Genomic DNA, 13,811 nt, shown 5'->3' with positions numbered 1-13,811 from the left:
ACCCTAGGCACCTTGCTTGCTACACACCCCCTAATTCCCCTGGTCCTGAGAATAGGCACTGTGGTTTAAGGAACAATAGAAAACTCTCTTTCCCTAATTATCTCTCCTCATATTATCAATTGGAGATTAATGTGCTTTAGTCAGTCCGATATTCCTCTCCTTCCTCCATATCTGGTCAACTTTGGCGACTAACAAACATGAGGAAGACTTGGTAAAGAAGAAATGCTCTGGGCTGCAAAATTGTATTGTTAGTGATGAGACAGAGTAGGGAATGATTGGTTGGGGCCTTGGGGCCAGGAACATGAAATTTTGGATACCTAAGAGGCTGGTGAGAGGGAACTGGGGGATAGAAGGGAGACTGATTAGGATCAGTTCTGTTTGCGAAGACTAGAATAGAAACTGTCCCTCTCTAGCTTAGTACATTTGTCATTTTTAAGAGTTCTAAGGGCCCTGGTACCATTTTGTCTTTCCATCTTTGGAATCCAAGGGTGATAGGAGGTTATCACTTATTTTGTCAGTCCTAAGAATTGAGTTTCTTGTTCTGCCCAGTGCAGATCTGAGAAAGATTCTGAGGTGATCAGAGGTCATCTTTGTACCTCAGATACTGAAGGAAGGCTTACAGCAACATCTGCAGAACCCAGAGAATTCTCAAGCCTTTGTGTCCTGGAGAATATTGTCATATGGTCTTGTGCTTGTCGCCTCTGAGGGAGCCATAGTGATAAAGGTATAATAGAGAATCATGGACCATCTTGATCATACTATCTGAGTTGACAGATTTTCATATGAAGAACATTTAGGACCAGATGTGTAGAGAAGGTGCAGATGTGCTTGTGTACAAAATGAGAGTCAGCTGAAGGAGTAGTGGGGAGAGATACACAAAGATGGCTCTGAGGAGCTTCCATCAGGAGGAAGTATCTAGAGGGGCAGGCAGCAGCCACACTTTGAAGAGAAAGGGTGGAGGTGGTTAGAGATATGGTCAGTGATTCTCTTATAATTGGGAAGTTGCTGATTATGAGACTGAGGAAAAGCCCATTGAACTTACAAGTGAGAAAGTTTTCTTCATTTTAAAGTGGCTCATGGAATGGCAAGAAGTCCATGACTAATTATGAATGAGATAAAAGGTAACTGATTAATGATCCTATTTTTTAGATCTGGAGGCATTTCACTGCAAAAGTTATACCTTTATATATGAATGAATCTGGGAACAGTACTATCATATGACAGAAGTTTTTATTGCAGTTTCTTCTGGGATGAGGCCTGATGCTGCTTTATCTAATTGTCGACAGTCATGTGCCCATGGAAAGAAGTCCACACTGAAAACAGTAGATGTTTGACTTGATTGAGTGTTATATAATCAGGAGGTCCTTTGAGACTTTCCCCAGAACTTTTTGTCCAAAATATTAGTCAAATATTTCCCAGAAGAGCTTTCATCTTTTTCATAAGCAGTATTATTTTTGTTAGTAGTATTCTTCTAGGCCCTTGCTTCCTCTTCACCTCTAGTCCCACAGATAGCTGAGTCAGGTAGATGTGAGAACATAATTAATTGAGAAACGGAGACTGACCCATGAACTTCAGTTTAAATCTAGTGTCTTTAAATCTTTTATCATATGTGTGGCAAATAGTAGACCTTTAGTCGTAAATGCTTTTTTGAAACCATTAAGTATAATGTATATTCTACTTAATTATTTCTTTTATTAGATGGTAGAGTTTATTAGTTCATGGTTTGAGGTCTGGTTGCAGACTGCCTGGATTCAGATCCTGGCCTTACCTCCTCATAAGGTATGTGATCTTGGGCAAGTTTTGTAACTTTGTTGTGCCATGGTTTCCTCTTATAAAAAGTAGGGATAATAATAGTGTCTACCTTTTAAGATTATTATGAGAAATAAATAAATTGATACACTCACAGCACTTAGAACAGTTCCTGGCATATGATAAGTACTTAATAAATATTACAAATGACTTTAACAAAAGCTGTCAGGCATTTAATATTTAAAGAGTAAGAAAACCAAATCTCTGCTTCTCCCCCAAATAGCACTGTAACTGGCAATGAATACTTAAGTGTTGGTTGTGTGAATTTTAGATAAGCCTTTTTTCAGTGGATGTAAACAGCTTCCTGTGTTTCTGAAGATGGAGGAATAGAAGTCATCTTCCCATCTGGCCTCGTATCAGTATATCACTCTTGACACTGGGCTTATATATTGTTTATATTTTTGCTAATCATAAAAGTGAGTTGAGCTTTTAAAAATTTGTGGGGACTGTGATTAGTATCCAGATGTTTTTTTATCGGATATTCTGTGTCCATGACGTTTCCTTCCATAGAATGTTTGGAGTGGTGTGGTTTGTTCCATCTTCGTGCTCTGTCCCTCCACCCAAATTAATAGAATCAAAATAAAGGAAAGTTTATCTTCCAAAATAAGACAATGATGAGATTTCCATGTAGGCAGCAACATGTTATCCACAGGGTTCTTTGTTGATAATAGGCTCATAGTCATAAAGGGGATAGAATTCTCTTCATATGGTGTGCCCACAGGACTTCCCTCCCAGCTTCTCTCCTGTTTCCAGTAATCCAAGTCGGTTGTATAAACACATGGCAAAATGTGGCTGATAGCCACCTGATGGGACAGCACTTTGGTGTTCATAAAACACATTTAAATAGGTGAATTTAGGGTGATGCTCACAGCAGACTAATGAGAAAAATATTCTTATCAGTATTCTACAGCTGAAAAAAATGAGCCTGCATGAGTTTAAGGGAGTTCAGGGTTGCACGGTTAAAATATGCATTGAACCCAGGTCTGCTGACTCCTTAAATCCCGTGTCCTTCCCGTTTTATTGCTTTCTCATCAGAATCACTCGGGCTCAGTAAAATCATGTAATAGGACCTGGAATAGTAGCCAAGACTGTCCATTAGAAATCATAATCACAGAATTAGAATTTCAAATACCATAAAATTTGACACTATATCTAACTGTTGAAAAGTTTACTTTTTATAAAAGACCCTACTTTGTTTTTAGATATATTGTTCATTCTTCCTAGTTATATAACAAGCATTTTCTAACTTTAAATTTTTAAAGATTTTTTTTCATTATATGTATACTTTGTCATTAAAGTAGATTTCATGTTGATAGAAGTCTTTTTTCTTTCAGTGTGGCTAGTGTTGAGTAGGCCTAGATTGACTCTTTCCTGAAATTCTTAGAAGTAATTACCAGTTCTTATCCTGTACTTGGTAGGTAGGTGAGTGGTCCCAGGAAGAAGAAAATGGTTCTATTTTTGTAACCATTATTCTTCTAAACCTCATTCTGAGTAAATGGCACATTTCTGTATTGCAGGGACAAACCTCAGACCTGTAGCATTGGTTTGGAGACTATGAGAGTGTGGACCTTTGTAGCTTCATGGAGTTGTGTTCGTGTGCCCGGCCTGAGCTGCCAGTGCCACAGATGCAGCCACAGCTGGCTGGTGCCATATGTCCAGTGACTCGCCGAGGGAAAGCGCACTCACTCTAGAAACGGAGTCAGGCAGAGAGCTGCCTGTCTCAAGATCACGCTCAGTGATCGGTCACTAATGTGTTCTGAAAGACCTAAACTCCTATAGTAATAGTAATGGCTATTTTTTCTTAAGTAATTACTGCATGCCAGGTTGTATTTAAGTCTTCATCTTCATTGTTAGCTCTGACAAATTTAAGGATGATTATTCCCACTTTAGAGCCAAGGAAACTAGGAATTTATCTAAAGTCATAGAGCCTATAAGTGGTGGGGCCAGGATTTGAATTCAGGGCTGCCTGACCACTAAAATGTGTTCTTAACCAGCAACTTCCACATGAAGGATGATGAAATATGTGTGTATACCTGTGCTCACAGCAGACATAATTGCTCATGGTGTGTGTTAAGGCTGAGCTGATAATCCTTTTTAGCATGACATTCTTGGCATCTGTAGTCAAACAATCAGACTTTTAATAGGCAAGGTAAAATACACTCTAAATGTGTCTTTATTAACTTTCTCTGAAATTTCAGTGGCGTGTTGAAATTGGCCCAGTTTGCTTTTGGGAAATAATAAATAAGGTAAATTATCGCTTTGTTTTATAGGAAGAACAAACATGCAATATTTTTCTATGGAAGTCTTCATTGGTGTGGACAGTTGAATTGAATTCAGGATAAATTCCATTTTAAATAACATATAAAAGTCCTCTCCATGTCAGAAAATTTTAAGGCAAGTTGATTTTACTGATTTATAATATTTATTTGAAAATTTTCTCAAATGGATATTTGAAATAAAAAACAAATTTTGACAGTGCTCAGAGTTTGTTATAATGAAATTAGATTTTTTATACAACCAGCAGAAAATGAATTTAAAATTCATTATATTTTAATCATAGATCAAAATATTAATCCCTCAACAATTGAATTTAAAACTCTGTGTTATGGCTATAGTTGTAGAAATAAAAACTTGTTAGGATTACAGCTTTATTTATTTAACTTGCTTACTTATTTATTTATGGTCCTTCTTCCTTTCAGACCTTACTACTACTTCAACTGAAGATAGTATTTTTTAAAAATGTCACATATGATCAAACAGACATCCCACTGTGTCTCTTGACCCCTTGATGTAAGGGATTCCTCCTCACTGCAGTATTATTGAAGAGCATCTTAGCACAAGATTCAGGGTTGGCGTATGTAAGCCAAAGACCAGTAATACCTACTGTAATAAATTAACATTCCTGTCTGCTGCTTGGTGTTCAGATTTCTAGAAAATGCGCTCTTCATTATTCTCCTCTGAAATCTGACACAAAACTGAGAAATAGAAAATAACTGATATCAAAATATATTTCCATAGATAGGCTACTTCACCAGCAAAGAGACTGAGGTATAATTTAATCCAAATTAATATGTGAGGCCATGGAAAATTCTTTATCTTTTGTGTGTATCTTTAAAGTTAAGTAACATTAAACTTTAAGTTACTTATCTCCATTTGTAAAGAAATGAAAATTTTCATTATTTTTCATAGTGATGTTGTTAGGAGAAGAAAATATATAATACTGAAAATAAGACAGTGTATTATTATGCTGTAAGCAATGCTGACTTGAATGTGCTTTTTTGAAAAAATAAATGAAATTAAGAGAAGTAACTCACTAGTGTTTTTTTTTTTTTTTTGAAGATTTTATTTATTCATTCGAGACACAGAGATAGAGAGAGAGAGCACGAGCAGGGGGGAGAGGCAGAGGGAGGAGCAGGCTCCCCGCTGAGCCAGGAGCCGGACATGGGGCTCGATCCTAGGACCCTGGGATCATGACCTGAGCTGAAAGCAGATGCTTAACCATCTGAGCCACCCAGGCGCCCCTCAATAGTGTTTCTTTAGTAACGCTGCTTGTCCTCAATAATACCATTTCTGGTTTCTCTTTATTGATAAAGTCCTAGCTATTCATACTTTAAAAACAGAAGACAGTACTTCTCTATAACACTGTGACCACAGACCCCACCAACTCTGACTAATGGTTACTTTGAAGTGCTGGTGGCCAGTTGAAGTTTATAATTTGTTACCAAATTACTATTATCTTTATTTTCATCCTGTATTTTGCCTGTCAAACAGTCATATTCTTCAAAATGGGAGAGTCAGAACCTTCAACTAAAGAGTTTGTTTAACTAGAGGCAGGAAGGGCCTATTTTCCCTTGAAACACTTGGGAAATTCATTTTCATTTGTTTTAAACTTAAAAATCTGGAAATTATATTAGGGTTGCTTAAGGGGTTTTTTGTTTGTTTGCTTGCTTGATTATTTCGTTGATTGGAGTTTTTGTTTTTGGTATTCTTCTTGACTCAATTGTAGATGCGATTGTTTTCTTAATTTTCTGGTAGTTCATTATAGGAGGATCTTTTTATTGATGTTATTATCTTTATATAAGGACATACGAAAAAGAGCTTTATAACTTTTAAATTCTGTACAGTTTTTTTTAAAGATTTTATTTATTTATTTGAGAGAGAGAATGAGATAGAGCATGAGAGGGGGGAAGGTCAGAGGGAGAAGCAGACTCCCTGCTGAGCAGGGAGCCCGACGTGGGACTTGATCCCGGGACTCCAGGATCATGACCCGGGACTCCAGGATCATGACCCGAGTCGAAGGCAGTCGCTTAACCAACTGAGCCACCCAGGTGCCCCTGTACACTTTTTATATTGAATGAGAAAGTTGTTTTTAGGTAGTTATAAAGATAAAATACAAAAATTAACAACTTTTTTTTCAGAATTTAAGTTGCTTATAAAGTTTCCCGGCAGTTGTCAGTGTCAGCCCATTTAAGAGTTGTGAAAATATTTTCTTCTTTCCCTTTTTCTTCATGCTATCTGACTTGTTTTGTCCTGTTACATAAATGTTCATTTGTATTTTTTACTTACATTAACAAGACAGGATAGATAATGAAATGAAGTTCATTCATTAGTTGAGGCCTTTCCTTTTTCTTTTCATTTTTAGTGATTTGTAAAATTGACTTGATTCTTTATTTCTCTGCTGTACACAAGCCAGACAAGTTTTCTTTTTTCACAAAAGGTTTGGCTTCACATTTTTAGTATTTTCAACTGGAATTTTCCCCCTGTAGATGAATAATAGTAAATGAGGAAACATTCTTACTTATGTTTCCTCTGGTTTTTCAAATGGGAGTGAAAATCCCTGTAGGATTAGGTAAGTAAAATTTTTTTTTTAAGATTTTATTTATTTATTTGAGAGAGAGAATGAGATAGAGAGAGCATGAGAGGGGGGAGGGTCAGAGGGAGAAGCAGGCTCCCCGCTGAGCAGGGAGCCCCATGTGGGACTCGATCTGGGGACTCCAGGATCATGACCTGAGCCGAAGGCAGTGTCTTAACCAACTGAGCCACTCAGGCGCCCCGGTAAGTAAAATATTTTTAACAGAAAAGCTTTTTCTAATTTTTTTTGTCTTTTTATTATATCAGTATTGTTAATTATTAGTAAGCATATTTATTCTGAGGTATACAAAGAAGAATCAGAAAACAGTGCTTTCTGTTGCTGGACAAATCTGGGTCCAATCAGGAGAGAGGAACCACATGAGCATTTGAACAGGGACAGTTTAATATAATGGACTATAAATATGGCAGGGAATAGGAAGTGAGAGATTGATAAGAGGTAAAGAGAACTCTGTAGAATACGGGAATAGCAGGTATCATACGATTTTAATAGCCACTACCCTATGGCTGAGATAGAGTACCCCAAGAAGAGGCCCCTTAGGACTGAGTTTCAGAGTTTGTTGCAGAGAACCTGGCTGTGGCTCACTGCAGAAAAGCCCGTGTGGCGCCTTGGTGATGGAACTTACCCAAAACCCACCCCCCGGCAACTTGCTGAGGATGCATCTTACCAGAGGCACTCCACTATAAAGTCACCCAGAGCTGGTGCTGGGGAAGCTGCGGGGTCAGCTGACCTCCCTACAGTATTGCGGGAGCTGGGCACTGGGGGAGCCACGAGGGAACAAAACCCTTTCCTCTTGCCCTCTCTTGTTCATCTCTCCAGTGCCATCTCTTGACAAACCTTCATATGCTGCAGTTGTCAAAACCTATTTAAGGATCCAGATCCATTTTCAGAGCAGGCCAAAAGGATGAATTTGGAGCTGAGAGGCAATAGTTCATAACCACCATAACCTGCAAGATCATTCATGACAAAAAACATTTTTCCTTTCCCATGGACTCTGACAGTCTGTGAGATAGCCTGATTCCATTTCTACTAACATGTCTGTAAGAGGCATATGAATTGTTAGGCATATCAGTTTATTTAACTTCTAATGAAATGTATTAATACTTTGTAATTGGTGTATATCTATTCTCTTGATGAGTCCTTAAGAATCTGTGTCACTATAAAAGCTAATTTTTATTATTTTTTTAAAAAGTGTTGCTTCATTTCATCATGCTTCTTACCTATATTCATTAGACCATAAACATCCACATAAATGTTACACAGGCGATTGGCAGCCACCTGTGAAGAATTTATTCTTGCTTTAAACTATATTTGAAAATAGTTCTAGAAGCTTGTTATACATTTTTTAATTTTAAAATTCTTGACATTACATGACTAGATTGAAATTTTATGACATTCTGTTTTAATATTTCTTATTGACAAAATTCATGAGATGAAAAAGACAAGACTGAAAACAGAAAAGGGGGCTCCTGGCTGTCTCTGTTGGAGGAGCATGAGACTCTGGATCTCGGGGTCATGAGTTCAAGCCCCACATTGGGTGTAGAGATTACTAAAAAAAATAAAAGTTAAAAAAATAAAAAGAGAGAAGTTTATAAAACCAAGTATGGATCCTAGCATTTGTAGCCAAGCAGAGAACATGATTTTAATATCTTAGATGTATGGAAACTAAACACTTAAAATTATTAAAACTTGAAATCACTGACCAGAAATTACGTAGGTCCTGCGGGAGAACTAGCAGAAAGTGTCTCATGGTAAACCTGTGTTGCGCTGGTTGTACCCCATGCCACTTCCAGGGGAAAAGGGACGTTGAATGGATACTGGGTTAAATCAAGGATATTGATCTACCCATCAGAAGAGCCTTTCACTGCATTTGGAAAGTTCGATCTAGCCCTGGACCTGATGACTCATGTTAGCCCCTTTGTAGTCAGGTATTTAGAATAACTAGTTCATGTGTGGCTTCAGTAGGTACATCCAAATTTTCTAAATAAGACTTCTCTCAAGAGTTCAACTCAATTCTGGTGAACCTGAAGCTCTCTTGCATCATGGCAAAGTGAGACTATTGTCTTCTACCTGGTTTGGTTTGGCCACAGTAGTGAGGTAGTGTGCTGTCCTTGAATCAAGTGGTCTTTTGGATCCTAGGTGGCATGGGGATGGACTACACAAAGGGGACTGGAGAGCTGGATTGTGGTGGTCATAACTGTTCACTGGTGAGTGTCTCCAGTTTGACCAACATATCTGCTTGACAAAATTGGTTACAGATTACAGTGTACCAGCTTTATTCTTTTAAAATAATCTTAATATAAAAGAATGCCACATGGGGTAAGTTTGCTTTTTAAAAATAAGACATAACTATCTCAAGTTCAGTGAATAATAATTATGAATGAATTTAAGAATGCTAAACTGATACTTTTAAAAGAAAGTATGGCCATTAAAAATAAGACTTTTTGGTGTATAATAAACGATACAGAAGAAATTTCTAGAAGAAGAATTATATAGTTTGAGAAGTTGCAAATTATGAGTAAGTATTTATTTCCCAAATTGCCCACCCTAATGGGTACAGCACCCTAGATCTACATGTAAAGTATGAAATTGTATATTAAAGAAAAATATAGTCTAATTACTTTGTACTTACAACTCTTAGTAATAGCTTTCGTGTAGCAAAATCCATATTTTTACCTTCTAGAGCAGACTAAATAATATAAATGTTTTTCATGCATACATAGGCTTATGTAGAAGAAAGTGTGTATGCATGTGTGTGTCTATGTATTACTAAATTGAGTTTTAAAAGATACTTCGAATTGTAAAAACATTCCTGAATGTAGGAAAAGATTTATCATTTTGCAGAAAGACAATGAGTTTTTGTTCTTTTATTTATTTATTTTTTAAAGATTTTATTTATTTATTTGGACAGAGAGAGAGAGACACAGTGAGAGAGGGAACACAAGCAGGGGGAGTGGGAGAGGGAGAAGCAGGCTTCCCGTGGAGCCAGGAGCACGATGTGGGGCTCGATTCCCAGGACCCTGGGATCATGACCCGAGCTGAAGGTAGACGCTTAATGACTGAGCCACCCAGGCACCCCAAGTTATTGTTCTTTTAAAGAATGTTTGGATGAGGTAAAAAGCTACTACTTAATTTAATAACACATTTTTAACTTTGATGTTTTAGATAATTCTCTTATAAGAAAGAATTCAATTTTCTTGATATCCATTGTTTGATAATGTTTTTTAAATTGTGTTTCTGGAAGTACCTCAGGGCTGAAGCTTAAAATTTGCAGCTTTATGCATTTGTCTAAGATGTAACAGGACGGTAATGAACATAAGAATCTCATTTGTCACCTTACATATAGTATGGCAAAATAAATAAGGATTTTAAATCTTCAAACTAGATTATCTGGGAAGGTCCTAATGCAATCATATTTATCCTTATAAGAGAAAGGCAGAGGGAGTTTCTGAGACAGAAGATGATGAGGAAATGGGACCATGGAAGCAGAGATTGGAGTGATGTGGTCACAAACCAAGGAATGCCTGGAGCCACCAGAAGCTTGAAGAAGCAAAGAAAGGATTCTGTATTAGAGCCATTGATGAATACATGGCCCTATTGTTACTTTGATTTTGGCCCAAAATCAAAAGTGATTTTTGGATTTCTGGACCCCAGAACTATGAGAGAACAATTTTTGTTGTTTTATACCAAGCAGTTTGTGGTTATAGCAGTTCTAAGAAACTGATTCACTTAGTGCATGGATTGACTGAATCTTTGTTTCCCCCTAAAATTCATTATGTTAAATTAATTACTAAATCCAATGTGATGGTATTTGGAGGTGGGACCTTTGGGAGGTAATTAGGTTTGGATGAAGTCATGAGGGTAGAGCCCAACCGATAGGATTAGTGTCCTCATAAGCAGAGACCTGGTGGCTATCTACAAACCAGGAAGTGGGTCTTCATTGGACACCAGATCTGCTGGCAACTTGATCTTGGACTTCCCAGACTCCAGAACTGTGAGAAATTAATGTTTCCTACACCATCCATTCTGTACTATTGTGTTGTGATAGCCCAAACTGAGTAAGACACCTAGAAATGAAACAAATGCAAAAATAAACCATATGAGAGACTGTTTTACAGAGATTAACAACTATATTTTAAAAGAAAATATTGTATTTAGTGATGGTGACTAGATAAGACAGGTACTATGATACACTGCTGTGAAAGTGAAGGAAATTTGGCAAGGTAGAACAAAATTATGGAGCCGTTAGAAACTATTTTCAAAGAATATTTAAGGTAAAAATATGACTACAATATAATACTAAGTAAAAACAGGGTTTAAAATTTATTTACGTTATGGGGGCACCTGGGTGGCAGAGTCAGTTAAGCATCCTACTCTTGGTTTCAGCTCAGGTCATGATCTCATGGTCATAAGATCAAGCTCTGCATTGGGCTCAGCGCTCAGCGCAGTCTGCTTGAGATTCTCTCTTGCTCTCCCTCTGCCCCTCCCACTTGTGCTCTCTCTCTCTCAAATAAATAACATCTTTAAAACAAAATAAAATTTACATTATGAACTAAATTTTAAGTATGTATTATCTGTTTATAGAAAAAGAAAAGTGAAATAAAAAATACAGTCTGTGGAGCATATTTACGTTTCTTTAATCCCTGCTTTTCCACTTCTTAACTCTGTGAGCTTGGGCAAATTACTGAAGCTTTTTGGGTCTCTGTTCACATCAATAAAATGAAGATAATAAAATAGTTATGCACCTTATAGAGGACTAAATGTGTTAATATTTTTAACCACTCAAAACAATGCCTAGCATATTCCACGTGTGCAATGTATAGTACTTATTTTTTTGTCTTTTTTTTTTAACATATATTGGAATAAAATTTTCAAAATCTAAGGAAACTATTCACCTGATTACTTCAAAACCCATTTTATTTTTCCTGCACTTAAAATAAAGATATTGAAGAGAGGCTCCACTTCCAGAATGGCAGCGTGAGAATCTCTGTGATCTCCACAGCAAAACAAGCATAACCAGTGAAAATGATTTTTTAAAAATTAAAGTCACTGGATGTTGTCCTTTAGGTATACACCAACTGAAGAAACATTTATCCAGGAAAATCTGCTAGTAACTATGGCAATTAAGTCATGACCAGGCCCTACCCTTCACTACTGACCACAGCTCAGTGTTACAATAGCTCCACTCTCAACAGGTGTGGCTAAGAAGATGCTCTTTCTTCTCCCAGTGAAAGGATACCATATCTTTCTTATTTATTTATTTATTTATTTATTTATTTATTTATTTATTTATTTATTTATTTAATAGAGTGTGCACAAAAGGTAGGAGAGACGCAGAGGGAGAGAGAGAATCTTAAGCAGACTCCATGTTCAGTGCAGAGCCAGAAGAGGGGGGCTCCATCTCACAACCCTGAGATTATGACCTGAGCTGAAATCAAGAGTCAGATGCTTAACCAACTGAGCCGCCCAGGCACCCCAAAGGATACCGTGTCTTACGAGGAGGGCAGGCTACCAGCATTTCTCATCCCCTCCAACTTTAAGTTATAGAGGCTGCATTCCTGGTGAGTGCAGCCAAGATGTCAAAGGCTCCCATCCTCCACCCACCCCCATATTGATAGAATGGAGACTCTACTCCAGATGTAGCAGATCTAGAATTCTGGGGCCCCAGTTGTCTTCAACTCTACCTTGCTTAAATAAAAGCAGAAGTTTCACACTGAGAGGGGCAAGCCAAGCAGACCAGATGCTGCTGACCCTACTCAGCCCCTGGAGCAGTGGCTCTAAGATTCTGCCTGGGGAAGAGGTAATCCGTAAGAACAGAGAGTACCAAAGCTCTCCCCAGAGGAACTAATTTTACTTGAAATGGAGTTCTGGAAATGCAAGTCTAAGGATGCTCTCAAAAACAATGGAGATCTTGAGAATAAGCAAGTAAGAGCAGGCTGATAGATCCTCTTAATTAAGAGGAAAAAGCTAACCCGTAGGCCTGCGAGTTCTCAGAACCAAGAAAAGAGCTAAGAAGAGGTGAGAACAAACCTCAAAGACTAGCCAAAAAACTACCAATGCCCAAATTTAACTGGATCAGAACGTATGCCCCAAAGCGCCGTTTAAAACAGTAGAGCAATCCGCTAGCAATTAGTTGAGCCAAAGATCTGGGCTGACATCTTACCAGAGATAAGAAAAAGAGACGAAGTTTTGCTAATGTAACACTGGCATTCTCTGATGATTTTATTTAACATAATGTCCTCCAGATTCATCCATATTGTAGCATGACAGGATTTTTCTTTTTTATGGCAGAATAATAGTTGTATGTATATACTACATTTTCTTTAAGCATTCATCCATTCCTGGACATTAAAGTTATTTCCAAGTCTTGGCTAATTGTGAATAATGCTGCACTGGACATGAAAGTACAAATGTCTCTTTGGGATCCTGAGTTTGGTTATTTTGGGTTGATATCTAAAAATGGAATTGCTGGATCATATGGTAGTTCTATTTTTAATTTTTGGAGGAACCTCCATACTGTTTTTATTTACATTAGTGGACCCAATAGTGCACAAGGGTTCCAATTTCTCCACATCTCACCAACACTTATTTTCTGTTGTTTGTTTTATGTAATGGCCATCCTAACGGGTGTGAGGTGATACCTCATTATAGTTTTGATATGTGTTTCCATGATGAATAGTGATGTTGAGCCTTATTCATTTATCTGTTGGCCATTTGTATGTCCTCCTTAGAAAAACACTTATTCAGGTCTTTTGCCCATTTCTTTTTCTTTTTCTTTTTTTTTTTTTTTGGAGAGAGAGAGTGCACAAGCCAGGAGAGGAGCAGAGGGAGAGAATCTCAAGCAGATTCCACACTGAGCACAGAGCTGGACATGGGGCTCACAACCCTGAGATCATGACCTGAGCCAAAAATCAAGAGTAGGACACTTAATCAACTCAGCCACCCAGGCACCCCTCTTTTGCCCATTTGTAAATTGGGTTGTTTTTGTTTTTTTCTCTTTCTGGCCTTTTTTTTCTGAGTTCTAAGATCTCCTTATGTATTTTGGATATTAAGCCCTTATCAAATATATGGTTTGCAGATATTTTCTCCCATTCTGTAGGTTGCCTTTCACCCTGTTGATGTTTTCCTTTGT

At 37.5% G+C, this 13,811-nt stretch overlaps 1 protein-coding gene across 4 annotated transcripts in view; it reads left to right on the top strand.

The window, feature by feature from the left end:
- Positions 1–13,811, top strand: part of RASSF8 (Ras association domain family member 8) — a 127,465-nt gene that overhangs the window by 56,324 nt on the left and 57,330 nt on the right. The window contains exon 1 of one of the 4 annotated variants that reach the window (XM_064591484.1): positions 4,080–4,203. The exons of the other annotated variants lie outside the window; for them this stretch is intronic. The gene's annotated coding sequence lies outside the window, so the exon portion shown is untranslated. Of the gene's footprint in view, positions 1–4,079; positions 4,204–13,811 lie in introns of those variants that run through there. 4 annotated transcript variants of the gene reach the window in all.

Source organism: Mirounga angustirostris, unplaced genomic scaffold (genome assembly GCF_029215605.1).
Source record: "Mirounga angustirostris isolate CCGP_5_RB_7025 unplaced genomic scaffold, mMirAng1.0.hap1 SCAF_5, whole genome shotgun sequence".
NCBI classification, from domain to species: Eukaryota; Metazoa; Chordata; class Mammalia; order Carnivora; family Phocidae; genus Mirounga; species Mirounga angustirostris.
The sequence above is the reverse complement of the archived record's forward strand: the minus strand, read 5'-3'. Positions and strand labels throughout refer to the sequence as shown.